The 14531-nt window shown below is 39.2% G+C and overlaps 1 pseudogene; it reads left to right on the top strand.

Moving 5' to 3' along the window:
• Positions 1 to 994: 994 nt before the first annotated feature.
• Positions 995 to 2914, top strand: LOC129504383 (heat shock cognate 71 kDa protein-like; annotated as a pseudogene).
• Positions 2915 to 14531: the final 11617 nt, after the last annotated feature.

Genomic DNA, 14531 nt, shown 5'->3' with positions numbered 1-14531 from the left:
CATTGGCTATTATGATAGCCAAATACTATAAATAGATACATGTTGCTATAGATATGTAAACACATAGTAATTCAGAAATAACAAATTGTTATTATTAAAGAAATAACTAGTAGGTATTAATTCAAATATGAAAAAGACAGAATTTAAATGAATTTAAATGGCTATAATGAAATATATCTTCATACATAATACGACCCTGTAAATGAGCAAAAATCTTGTTAGATTGTTTCCTTACCTCCCAGACTGTATAAAATCATTAACTAAAGAATAGTTGCCTTTCCATTAGTAATTTGCACTTTCACCAGAAATGTTTTGAATTCTCTTCTCTTGTGCATTTCAACCTCCATTCATCCACACTTAAACAACTAAATGAGTCATGTCACTTGCGGTTGAGCATTCAGAAATCTCTACCTTCTAAAAAAAATTAACTGAAATTTATATAGTTAGCTTTCTATACATTTCCAAATATTAATTGTCTCTCTAACAACGGTAAATTCTTAAAATTCTGTGAAATTTACTTGGGTGGATGACAACGTTGGTTTCCACTATCAGAAAACTTTCCTAAATGGGAATAGAAATTAAAAAGGGAGGGGGGCTTATTATACTACCAGTGGTAGATAACTGCTTTGTGTGAATGGATGTCTGGGTCGTTGGATTACCCATACAAAGATTTAGGTAGGATCCACACTAGAATAAAGACAGCCAGAAAGAAAGTAGGAAGCACAAAACAGTTTATTTATTTTTTTCTTTGTTAAAGGAGGGGAAAAAAAACATTGTTATGTCCATGTTCCTTTCTAAGCCCATATCTTTCACAATGGATCCTATCCTTTTCCATGTGCTCAAGGACTTCACTTCTCTCCGACTAATGCCTGTTTTTCAGATCCTCTTTATTATTATTATTTTTAATGTTTTTATTGGGCTCATTGAACGGGGTGCCAGATCTGCTGACAGCTGTTGTCTCCACAAGCCAAGCCCAACCCACAGAGAAGCAACTATGTCTAAGGGACCTGCAGTTGGGATCGATATTGGCACCATCTACTCCTCGTGGGTGTCTTCCAGCACGAGAAAGTGGAAATAATTGCCAATGATCAGGGAAACCGAACCCCGAACGATTGATCAGTGATGCTGCGGAGAATCAAGTTGCGATGAACCCACCAACTCGGTTTCCGATGCCAAGTGGCTGATTGGAGGTAGATTTGATGATGCTCTCGTCCAATCTGATATGAAGCATTGGGCCTTCATGGTGGTGAATGATGCTGGCAGGCCTAAGGTCCAAGTAAAATACAAGGGGGAGACAAAAAGTTTCTATCCAGAGGAGGTGTCCTCTATGGTCCTGACAAAGATGAAGGAAATTGCAGAGGCCTACCTTGGGAAGACTGTTACCAATGCAGTTGTCACAGTACCTGCATACTTCAATGACTTTGGTAGCCTCAGTTCCAAAGATGCTGGAACTATTGCTGGTCTTAGTGTACTTCGAATCATCAATGAGCCAACTGCTGCTGCTCTTGCTTATGGCTTAGACAAGAAGGTTGGAGCTGAAAGGAACGTGTTGATCTTTGATTTAGGAGGTGGCACTTTTGATGTATCAATCCCTACTATTGAGGATGGGATCTTTGAGGTCAAGTCCACAGCTGGAGATACCCACTTAGATGGAGAAGATTTTGACAACCGAAAGGTCAACCATTTTATTGCAGAATTCAAGCGCAAACACAAGAAGGATATCAGCGAAAACAAGAGGGCAGTCCGCCATCTCCGTACTGCTTGTGAATGGCTAAGCGTACACTTTCTTCCAGCACCCAGGCCAGTATTGAGATTGATTCTCTGTATGAAGGAATCGACTTGCATACCTCTATTACTCATGCCCGGTTTGAAGAATTAAATGCTGATCTGTTTCATGGCACCCTGGACCCTGTAGAGAAAGCTCTTCGGGATGCCAAGCTGGACAAGTCTCAGATCCATGATATTGTCCTGGAGGGTGGTTCTACCTGTATCCCCAAGATTCAGAAACTTCTGCAAGATTTCTTCAATGGAAAGGAACTGAATAAGAGCATCAACCCTGATGAGGCCGTTGCTTATGGTGCAGCTGTCCAGGCAGCCATTCTTTCTGGTGACAAATCTGAAAATGTTCAAGATTTGCTGCTATTGGATGTCACCTCACTTTCTCTTGGTATTGAAACTGCTGGAGGAGTCATGACTGTGCTTTTAAGCGCAATACTACCATTCCTGCCAAACAGACACAAACCTTTACTACCTACTCTGACAACCAGCCTGGTGTGCTTATTCAGGTCTATGAAGGTGAGCATGCTATGACCAAGGATAACAACCTACTTGGCAAGTTAGAACTCACCGGCATACCTCCTGCTCCTCGTGGCGTTCCTCAGATTGAAGTCACTTTTGATATTGATGCTAATGGTATCCTCAATGTGTCTGCTGTGGATAAAAGCACAGGAAAAGAGAACAAGATTACCATCACTAATGACAAGGGTCGCTTGAGCATGGAGGACATTGAGCGCATGGTCCAGGAATCTGAGGAGTCCAAAGCAGAAGATGAGAAGCAGAGAGACAAGGTGTCTTCCAAGAATTCACTTGAGTCTTACGCATTCAACATGAAAGCAACTGTTGAAGATGAAAGACTTCAGGGCAAAATCAATGACAAAGACAAACAGAAGATTCTTCACAAGTGCAATGAAATCATCAACTGGCTCAATAAGAAGCAGACTGCAGAGAAGGAAGAATTTGAACATCACAGAAAGAGCTGGAGAAAGTCTGCAACCCCATCATTACAAAGCTATACCAGAGTACAGGAGGCATGCCAGGAGGAATGCCTGGAGGAATGCCTGGAGGCTTTCCTGGTGGTGGAGCTCCTCCCTCTGGTGGTGCCTCCTCTGGGTCTACCATTGAAGAGGTTGATTAAGCCAACCGGACGACAGGTCTAGCATTGTTCCATACATTTGAAGGACCCAAATTTGTAGCAAATTCCATGGCAGTTTTAAAGTCAAGCTGCTATAGTAAATATACTGGGCATTCTTGATACTTGAATATGGAATATGTGCACAGGGAAAGGAAATAAACATTGCACTTTATAAGCACTGCGTTGTTAAGTGGAAAATGCAATGTCTTTAATAAAACTATTTAAAATTGGCAAAAAATATTTCATTGGGGTTCAATTTGCCAATATTATATTGTAACACTGAGTGCTCATCTGGACAAGTGCCCCCCTCACTGCCCATCACCCAGTCAACCCATCCCCTCACCCACCTCCCCTTCCATTACCCCTTGTTCCTTTCTCAGAGTTAGGAGTATCTCATGGTTTGTCTCCCTCTCTGATATTTCCCACTCATTATCTCTCCTTTCCCCTATAATCCCTTTCAGTATTTTTAATATTCCCCATGTGAGTGAGACCACATAATATTTGTCCTTCTCTGATTGAGTTACTTCACTCAGCATAATACCCTCCAGTTCCCTCCGTGTTGAAGCAAATGGTGGGTATTTGTCCTTTCTGATGGCTGAGTAATATTCCATTGTATACATAAACCACATCTTCTTTATCCATTCATTTGTTGAAGGACACCGAGGCTCCTTCCACAGTTTGGCTATTGTGGACATTGCTGCTATAAACATTGGGGTGCAGGTGTCCTGGTGTTTCACTGCATCTGTATCTTTGGGGTAAATCCCAGCAGTGCAATTGCTGGGTCATAGGGCAGCTCTATCTTTAACTCTTTGAGGAACCTCCACACATTTTTCCAGAGTGGCTGCACCAGTTCACATTCCTACCAACAGTGCAAGAGGGTTCCCCTTGCTCCATATCCTCTCCAACATTTTGTTGTTTCCTGCCTTATTAATTTTCCCCATTCTCACTGTTGTGAGGTGGTATCTCATTGTGGTTTTGATTTGTATTTCCCTGATGGCAAGTGATGCAGAGCATTTTCTCATGTACTTGTTGGCCATGTTGATGTCTTCCTATGTGAGATTTCTGTTCATGACTTTTGCCCATTTCATGATTGGATTGTTTCTTTGCTGTTGAGTTTAATAAGTTCTTTATAAATCTTGGATTCTAGCCCTTTCTTTGTCTGATAGGTCATTTGCAAATATCTTCTCCCATTCTGTAGGTTGTCTTTAGTTTTGTTGACTATTTCTTTTGCTGTGCAGAAGCTTTTTATCTTGATGAAGTCCCAATAATTCATTTTTGCTTTTGTTCCCTTTGCCTTCATAGAGGTATCTTGCAAGAAGTTGCTGTGGCCAAGTTCAAAAAGGGTATTGTCTGTGTTCTCCTCTAGGATTTTGATAAATTCTTGTCTCACATTTAGATCTTTCATCCACTTTGAGTTTATCTTTGTGTATGGTGTAAGAAAATGGTCCAGTTTCATTCTTCTGCGTGTGGCTGTCCAATTTTCCCAGGAAAATTTATTAAAGAGATTGTCCTTTTCCCATTGGATATATAATATCCTGCTTTGTCAAATATTAGTTGACCATAGAGTTGAGGGCCCATTTCTGGGTTTTCTATTCTGTTCCATTGATCTATGTGTCTGTTTTTGTGCCAGTACCACACTGTCTTGATGACCACAGCTTTGCAGTACAACCTGAAATCTGGCATTGTGATGCCCCCAGCATTAGTTTTCGTTTTCAACATCCCCTAGCTATTCAGGGTCTTTTCTGATTCCACACAAATCTTAACATTATTTGTTCCAACTCTCTGAAGACAGTCCATGGTATTTTGATAGGGATTGCACTGAATGTGTAAATGGCCCTGGGTAGCATTGACTTTTTCACAATATCCATTCTTCCAATCCATGAACATGGAATGTTTTTCCATCTATTTGTGTTTTCCTCAATTTTTGTGATTTCAGAGGTGTTCTGTAGTTTTTAGGGTATAGATCCTTTATCTCTTTGGTTAGGTTTATTCCTAAGTATCTTATGTTTTTGGTGCAATTGTAAATGGATTGACTCCTTAATTTCTCTTTCTTCAGTCTCATTGTTAGTGTATAGAAATGCCACATTGTCAAATTGCTGTAAGACTTCTAGCAATCTTGGGGTGGAGTCTTTTGGGTTTTCTATGAGCAGTATCATGTCATCTGCAAAGAGTGAGAGTTTGACTTCTTTGTTGCCAATTTGAATGCTTTATTTCTTTTTGTTGCCTGATTGCTGAGGCTAGGACTTCTAGTACTGTGTTGAATAGCAGTGGGGAGAGCGGACATCTATGTCGTGTTCCTGATCTGAGGGGAAAGGCTTTCAGTGTTTCCCCATTGAGAATGATATTTTCTGTGGGCTTTTCGTAGATGGCTTTTAAGATTCTGAGGAATGTTCCCTCTATCCCTTCATTCTAAAAAGCTTTGATCAGGAATGAATGGGGTATTTTGTCAAATGCTTTCTCTGAACCTATTGAGAGGTTCATATGGTTCTTGTTTTTTCTCTTGCTGATATGATCTATCACATTGATTGCTTTACAAGTGTTGAACCAGCCTTGCATCCCAGGGATAAAGCCCACTTGGTCATGGTGAATAATCTTCTTAATGTACTGTTGGATCCTAATGGTGAGTAACTTGTTGAGGATTTTTGCATCTGAGTTCATCAAGGATATTGGTCTATAATTCTCCCTTTGGGTGAGGTCTTTGGTTTTGGAATTAAGGTGATGCTGGCCTCATAAACCGATTTTGGAAGTATTCCATCCCTTTCTATCTTTTGGAACAGCTTTAGTAGAATTGTTTCATCATTAAATGTATTGTTTCATCATTAAATGTTTGGTAGATTCACAGAAACTAATGAAAATGAAGTGTTTGAGTTTTTTTCCAAATTTCTTCTTGTGATTGAGTTCTCTTTTGTGTGTGTGTGTGTGTGTGTGTGTGTGTGTGTGTGTGTGTGATTGAGTTCTAGTTTCAAAGCATTGTGGTCTGAAAATATGCAGGAGACAATCCCAATCTTTTGGTATCAGTTGAGACCTGATTTATGACCCAGTATGTAGTCTATTCTGGAGAAAGTTCCATGTGCACTTGAGAAGAATGTGTATTCAGTTGTGTTCAGAGGCAAATTTCTGTATATATCTGTGAAATACATCTGGTCCAGTGTATCATTTAAAGCTCTTGTTTCTTTGATGATATTGTCCTTAGAATATCTGTCATTTGCACAAGGTGTTGTATTGAAGTCTCCTACTCCATTACTTTATTAGTGTATTATTAGTCTTTATTTTGGTTATTAATTGATTGATATACTTGGCAGCTCCCACATTAGGGGCATAAATATTCATGATAGTTAGGTATTTTTTGGGGTAGACCCTTTAAGTATGACATAGTGTCCCTCTTCATCTCTTACTATAGTCTTTGGGATAAACTTTAATGTATCTGATATGAGGATTACCACCCCAGCTCTCTTTTGAGGACCATTTTAAAGGTAAATGATTATCCACCCCTTCATTTTCAGGCTGGAGGTGTCCTTAGGTCTAATATGAGTCTCTTGTAGACAGCAACAAGATGGGTCTTGCATTTTATCCAGTCCGAAACGCATCTTTTGATGGGATTATTTAGCCCATTCACGTTCAGAATAGCTATTGAAAGTTATTAATTTAGTGTCATCGTAAGACCCATTCAGTTCCCATTTTTATGGATTATTTCTTTGGGCTTCCTCTTCCTTTAACAGAGTCCCCCTTAATATTTCTTGCAGAGCTGGTTTGGTGGTCACATATTCTTTCAGTTTCTGCCTATCTTGGAAGCTCTTTATCTCTTCTTCTATTCTGAATGAGCACCTTGCTGGATAAAGTATTCTTGGCTGCAGGTTCTTCTCATTTAGGACCGTGAATATATCCTGCCAGCCCTTTCTGGCCTGCCAGGTGTCTGTGGAGAGGTCTGCTGTTAATATAATATTTCTCCCCATATAAGATAGGGATCTCTTGTCTCTTGCTGCTTTAAGGATTTTCTGTTTATCTTTGGAATTTGCAAGTTTCACTATTAAATGTCGAGATGTTGAACGGTTTTTCTTGATTTTAGGGGAGGACTTCTCTGTATCCTGGATATGAATGCCTGTTTCCTTCCCCAAATTAGGGAAGTTCTCAGCTATAATTTGTTCAAATCTGCTTTCTGGCCCTCTGGCCCTCTCAGTACCTTCTGGAACCCCAATTATATGTAAATTTTTTTCCTTCTGAGGCTATCCTTTATTTCGCTTAACCTTTCCTAGTGGTCTTTTAATTGTTTTTTCTCTTTTTTCCTCAACTTCCTTCCTTGCCATCAACTTGTCTTCTATGTCCTCACCCTTCCTTCCACCTCATTAACCCTCATGGTTAGGACCTGATATGAGGATTGTTGATATCAGGATTGCTCATATCAGGATTGCTCAGTCAGTTTTGATTGCATTTCATTTAACTGATTTTTAATTTTGGCCTGACTGGATCTAAATTCTGCAGTCATGAAGTCTCTTGAATCCTTTATGCTTTTTTCCAGAGCCACCAGTAGCTTTATAATTGTTTTTCTGAATTGGTTTTCTGACATCGAATTGTAATCCAGATTCTGAAAGTTTGTGGCAGGGAGTTCTGTTTCTGATTCTTTCTTTTGTGATGAGTTCTCTGCTCAGTGCAGAGTGGATGTGTGAGTGGGCTGACTCAAGAATATCAACCATGACCTAAGTAAATTTCACCCTAGGTGACTCTGACAAGGTCAGAGACTAGAAATTGAAAACAAAGATCAGAACGAAGTAAAACAAAAAGACCACTAAAGTGAAAAACAAATTTAAAACAAAGTAGTAAAAAATACTAGAATCCCAAGAAAGAAGAAAAAAAAAAAAAAAGAAAAGAGAAAAAAAAAAGAGTAAAAAAAAAAAAGGCAAAAGTAAAGAGGAAAAAAAGAAAACAAAAAAGGAGAAGAAAAAAAAAGGACTGGACTGGAAGATGGTGTGGTGACAAAATTGTAGTGGAGGGAGAATGTAGTCTCCCTGAGGGGTTCTAGAGGATTATCCTCTTGGTTTTGAGTATATTAAGTTCTGTATGTTAGAAGATGCTCAGTCCCAAATTTACATAAACCAGAAATACTTGCAGAGAGCCCCAGGATTGACCACCAAAACACAAATGAGATAAAAAAAAGGGGGGGGCATAATGGGAATGAAGAGAGAATATCATCTCATGGAATGAACCAGCATGGCATACCACTTAGTTCTGGGTGGATGCTGGTCATATTTTAAAAGGTATTAACTTCTGCCAGTGTAGAACAAAATGAGGCAGAGAAAACAAAAGACAACAACAACAATAGAAACATATTTTGTATATCTCCCAAAATTAAGTATGTTGAAGGGAATCTAGAAATATAAAAATATATCTAAGACATTGTAGAAATATGAAAGTAAAAAAGAAACTTAAAAATGAAAAGGTGGTAAAATATTGTAGTTATAGTGGGAAAAGAGAAAAAAATATTGGAAAATTTATAGTATGATATAAAAATGAGTAGTCCTGGACAAAGAAAAAAAATAGGTGGGGTACCCTCTGGTTCTATACACTGTAAATCCCTCTGACTTCCCCTGGAACTTTCCAGTGCTGCTGGGTCAAGAACTTGCTCTTCCCCTGTCCTTCCAGCTGGTCTTCTCCAGGAGGGGCCTGCTGTGCTGATTCTCAGGTGTGTGCACCTGGGGGAGCTGCCCCGCCCCCTGCCAGGTGCCCGGCTCAGTGGGAGTTGTTTATCCTGTGAGGCACCTGTTCCCTGGTGGCCCTGACCCTCCCAGGCTCAGGGTGACACCAGGAGGAACAACCACACTGGCAGAAGTGGCCAGCTCTCCAGCCCTGGAGTCAGCTCCCGCAGTAACCACTGCAGCTCCCAGTCCACAGGGGCCTGGATGCTCCCGGGGTGGGGGGCACCAACCTGCACAGCTCGGGGATACCTGGTGTCAGAAGCATCCTCACTGTCCAGGGCGGATTTTGAAAGTTCCCAGGTCTCCGGGTGGGGGCTCTCCTGTCCCGAGGCTCCCACCCCCTTAGCCGGGCTCCTCGTGGGGTCCCTCCTCCACTGGGCTCTATTTTATTTCACCTTTTCCCACCTTCCTCCCTTGCTAGAAGCATCTTCCTACCTGTCTGTAGCAGCCCGCTGTTGTGTCTACATCTCAGGTGGGGTTCACAGGTGTTCTGGAGGCTTTGAACCATCAGGGTGAGTGGGGGGCAGGGAAGGTGAGGCCCCTTCCCTCCACCAGCTGGCCCCACATGCTCAGGAGCTGAGACAGGTCCCCTGAGGTAGAGTCCCCACCACCACCAAGGTTGGATGGGGATTGGGTATCTGTTTCTTCTCTGGGTGAGGAGAAGCTGTAATGGACAGACAGTGAGGTGATGTCTAATGGAGACTCCTTCCAATCATCTGGGGAGCCCCTCCTCCCATCAGGTTGACAGAGGAGGTGTTGGCCCTACGAGGTTTGCATGGGAACCCCCAGGGCCACCTTCCTCCAGTGTGGCGGGAAGAGGCTGTGCCTGAGGTAGGAACACCCCACCATGTGTCTAGGGGTTGCCCTGGGGCAAAGGTGGAAGAGGAGAGCTTGAGATCTGTACCTGTGGCTCCTGGCCTGTCAACCCCACAGTCCTGGAAGCCACAGCATCAGGATGTTGAGTGCTACACAGGCCTCAGGGATTTCATTCATTCATTCATTCATTCATTCATTCAAAGATTTTATTTATTCAAGAGAGACACAGAGAGAGAGAGAGAGAGAGACAGAGACACAGGCAGAGGGAGAAGCAAGCTCCATGCAGGGAGCCCTATGGGTCTCCAGGATCATGCCCTGGGTGGAAGGCAGGTGCTAAACCACTGAGTCACTCCAGGATCCCCATGCTCCAGGGATTTTAATGCATAGCTCATTTATCATGTCTCTATCAAGGACTTGGGATTGTGCCTCCCAACATTCCTTCTGCTCAGGTCTAGCTTCTACTCAACAATTAGAAAACAGAAGTTTAAAATAGAAAGTTAAGGCTGAAATATTTGTAGGTGTATTAGTTAAAATTCATATTCTAAAAAATTATAAATAGGGCAGCCCAGGTGGCTCAGCGGTTTAGTGCCACCTTTGGCCCAGGTCATGATCCTGGAGACGCGGGATCGAGTCCCAGGTCGGGCTCCTTGCATGAAGCCTGCTTCTCCCTCTGCCTGTGTCTCTGCCTCTCTTTCTCTCTGTGTCTCTCATGAATAAATAAATAAAATATTTAAAAAATTATAAATAAATAATTATAAAATTCATATTCTACAGAATCCATCACGGCCAATATTATCCTTCATATGGAATACAGTTGGAAAATCTTGCAAATCAGTAAATACTATTTTTTCCACTTGTGAATAATACCTCATCTATGTAGAAAATTTACTGATGGCAGACTTTTTTCCCCCCATTTTAATCCATTGTCTTCTGATGTGTGTTGTCCTGTGAGAGGTATCAAGGCAAACGGATTCTTTTTTTGTTTGTTTTTGGTGTTAAATTCTGTATACAATGGAATATTCCTCAGCCATTAGAAATGACAAATACCCACCATTTGCTTCAACGTGGATGGAACTGGAGGGTATTATGCTGAGTGAAGTAAGTCAATCGGAGAAGGACAAACAGTGTATGTTCTCACTTATTTGGGGAATATGAATAATAGTGAAGGGGAATATAAGGGAAGGGAGAAGAAATGTGTGGGAGATATCAGAAAGGGACACAGAACATAAAGACTTCTAACTCTGGGAAATGAACTAGTTTTGGTGTTAACTTCTGTTTTACCTGTCTAGCAGCTTTTCCGGGTTTTCCCTTCCCTATTAGAATTCGACATTTATACCAGTGTTTCTGCTTAATGGTGCTAAAGTGAAACTGAATTAGCCTTTCAAATCTTCTGACTCAAAATCTCTTTAAGTTCAATAAAATTGCTTGTACTATTTTTGTGAAGTCCCCTATTTCCCACCAGATCTTTCTATACTCCTGAATGTTCATTATTTGAATTTTAGGTTTCTTCATTGATCTTCAATTTTTCTGTCCTTTTCTTGTTATTTTCATCTCTTTGTATTTTGTAGTATTTATTCCACTTGATCTTTCAGGATGCTAATATAGAGCATAATGGTAACATCTGGGACAATTACATATGGATATCTTACATATTAAAGGCATGTTTCTATTCCACAAATATTTGTTTTAATGTCAAATTGGAAGTGTTCAATTCTTCCCCCATATTCTCTCCTTCTCTCTCTCTCTCTCTCTCTCTTTTTACACTCAAGTATGCTATATATTCCTTTTCCTTCTTTTTTTCAGATTTAAGTATATGTCACTTCCTTTTCTTTCAAGTTTTTATTTACATTCCAGTTAGCATATAGTGTAATTATTAGTTTCTGGAGTACAACTTAGTAATTCGTTACTCACATGCAACACCCAGTGTTCATCACAACAGGTGCTCCCCTTAATGCCCATCACTCATTTAGTCCATCCCCCCACCCTCCTGTTTGTTCTCTATAGTTAAGAGTCTGTCTCATGGTTTGCCTCTCTCTTTTTCCTCCATGTATCTGTTTTGTTTCTTAAATTCCACATATAAGTGAAATCAAATGGCATTTGTCTTTCTCTGACTTACTTCATTTATCATAATACTCTCATCTCCACCCATGTCATTGTAAATGGCAGATTCAAGATTCATTCATTTCTAGACCTGAGTAATTATAATATATAATTGTTAATTATATATATTATTATATAATATATTATAATTATATAGTATATATAATTATAATATATGATATATAATTTATATATATATATACAATTTATCTTATTTATCTAATTTATCTTATTTACCATTCATCAGTCATGGACATTTGGGCTCTTTTCATAATTTGGCTGTTGTTAATAATGCTGCTATAAATATCAGGGTACATGTGCCCTTTTAAATCAATATTTTTGTATTCTTTCCTACTCTTTTTTCAAAAGAATATTTATTTATTCATGAGAGATACACACAGAGAGGCAGAGACATAGGCAGAGGGAGAAACAGGCTCCTCACAGGGAGCTCAATGTGGGACTGGATGCCAGGACCCCAGGATCATGCCCTGGAGCCAAAGACAAAAGGTCAACCATTGAGCCACTCAGGCATCCCCCCTCCTCTTTTTTAAAAATCTTTCTTCTCCTTCTCTTCTTTCTTTTCCCCCCTTCTGTTTTTTAGTTTGTTACCTGTCTCTTCCAAAGCTTATTCCACTAGTGACGACTTTTTTAATGTTTTGATTAATTTCCCCTGGGTGCCTCTTAGGTCATCTTAAGTTTAATACAATTTTCTTTTTGGATATTGAAACACAATTTATGCTTGCTGCTCAGATATAACTTCTGGCCTTAAGAAGTAGTAGTCTCTGTTTCATCAAGCCAGCAATGAGCCAGTGTGCATCCTTTCGTACCAGGAGGAAGTCTCTCTGCTCTCCCACTGTTCAATTGCCAGGATTCAAACTTTATTCTCTCTTTCTCTACTGGGTTCCCAGAAAACTAAATGCCAAGTTTACACTCACCAGGTGTTCTCTGCTTGCAAACAACTACTACTGATGGAATTCAGAAGTGAGAACAGGAAGGATGTTTCCAAAATAGATGAGAGCAGCTTTCTGACAGTATACTTTCAGAACTATTCTGTGCCTTATATATGCACAGCACTTTAATATTATTGATAATATTAATTATAGGAATATTAATTACGCTCCTAATATGTTCCAGGCATGCAGAATACATTAGACTTAAGGTTTTCATAGCTAGAAATAAAAAGCAAATGGAAATGGTGCTTTATGCATACTTATTGCTTCACAAAAAGAATTGAAAAGATATGTATTACAAGTAAGTGATTCAATGATGTTGCTATGAGCATTAAACTGTTCTTTTTTTTTTTTTTTTCAGTGTGAAGAGGTTAAAAATACAATAATTATCAGTACAAGGTTGGGCCTGTCTCATATTAAAATGCCAGTACTTTTACTCTTCATTGCTTTTTCATCATCAGTGAAAATGTCAACATAGTAGAAAAGGCAAAATAAGTCTTGGCATAATTACGAAAGTAATTTTGACTTGGTGAGCCCCCTAAAATAGGATATTTCAAGTATCTGTGGACCACAGATCACAGGAATCGATGTCCTCAGAAATCTTATGTAACACCAGATACTGGCAGCAAGTTAAGGTGGGAGGTAGTTTGTGGAAAGGAAGGAAAACCAAACCAGACACAAAAGCAAACCCCCCCCCCAAAAAAAAAGCAGTTGAAAGTTCCTGACACATTTATCTGACTTGATTTTGTTCTTATTAGACAGTGGTCATCTAATTAATGCAGGATAATTTGTAATACATTGAAAACTTGAAAATATATCACAAGTATGTTCTACTGATTTCTGCACTTTAAAGATTCCTTTCTCAAATGTATAATTCCTAGACTTCAAATTTTACCTAAACATACACTTTTCTTTGATTCTTTGATTCTATCAGTCTCCTTAAGGAAAACTACTTTCACAAATTATTTATGGTGTAAGAATAACAACAAAGAAGAGTTAATTCATTGAGATCATTGCTTTTTAAACCCTAAAGAAAAGCAAAAATAGTATGCACTATGTTTGCTCTAAATATATTCTCATGGGGCACCTGGATGGCTCAGTCAGTTAAGCCTCTGACTCTTGATTTAGGCTCAGGTCATGATCTCAGGGCCCTGAGATGGAGTCCGGGAATGAGCTCCCTCCTCAAGAGGTATTCTGCTTCTTCGTCTCCCTCTTCCCCTTCCCACATTCTCTCTCAAATAAATAAAATCTTTAAAAAAAATTGAGACTCAACCTCATACTGATTGTAATTACCTCATTTAAATATAAACATAGATAGATTTAAAGTAAAAGAATGGAGAAATACAAATACTAACACCCAGGAGGTAATGAAAAGGGAAATTAAATAATGATATTGGGCCAATTCTGTAGGAAGTTATAACAATCCCAAAAGTTTATTTGCCTAACATCAGAATTTCAAAGTACACTAGGAGAAAATAAGCACATCTGAAAAACAAAAATAGAAAGATCTGAAAGTGAATTTGGAAACATCAATACTCGTTTCAAAAACTGACAGAATAATTGGGTAGACTATCAGACAACTTGGTCAAATTGATATTTATAAAATACCTCATGTAACAGCAAAATACATATTCTTCTTAAATCTGCAAGAATAAAAATTGTACAAAGTATACTCTTGAATCCTAAATGAGTTATCATGGACATTAAAAACAAAGATACTTGGAAAACACTAACTGAAAAAGATAAATGTATCATCATGTTCAGTTCAGTATTATTTATAATACGTAAGATATAGAAATGACCTAAGTGTCCATTAATGGATGAGTGGATAAAAAAAACTGCTGTGTATATATGTTATTCAGCCATAAAAAAACGAAATCTTGCCATTTATAACAACATGGATGAATCTCAAGAGCTTAATGCTGAGAGACGGAAAAATAAATACTGTATGATCTCACTTATGTGCAAAATCTGAAAAACAAAACAAACAAAAACAAATAAACAATCAGAAAGCTTGAAGATACAGAGAACAGACTGGTGGTTACCCGACACAATGGGTGGGAG

Source organism: Nyctereutes procyonoides, unplaced genomic scaffold (genome assembly GCF_905146905.1).
Source record: "Nyctereutes procyonoides isolate TBG_1078 unplaced genomic scaffold, NYPRO_anot_genome, whole genome shotgun sequence".
Lineage (NCBI taxonomy): Eukaryota > Metazoa > Chordata > Mammalia > Carnivora > Canidae > Nyctereutes > Nyctereutes procyonoides.
The sequence above is the reverse complement of the archived record's forward strand: the minus strand, read 5'-3'. Positions and strand labels throughout refer to the sequence as shown.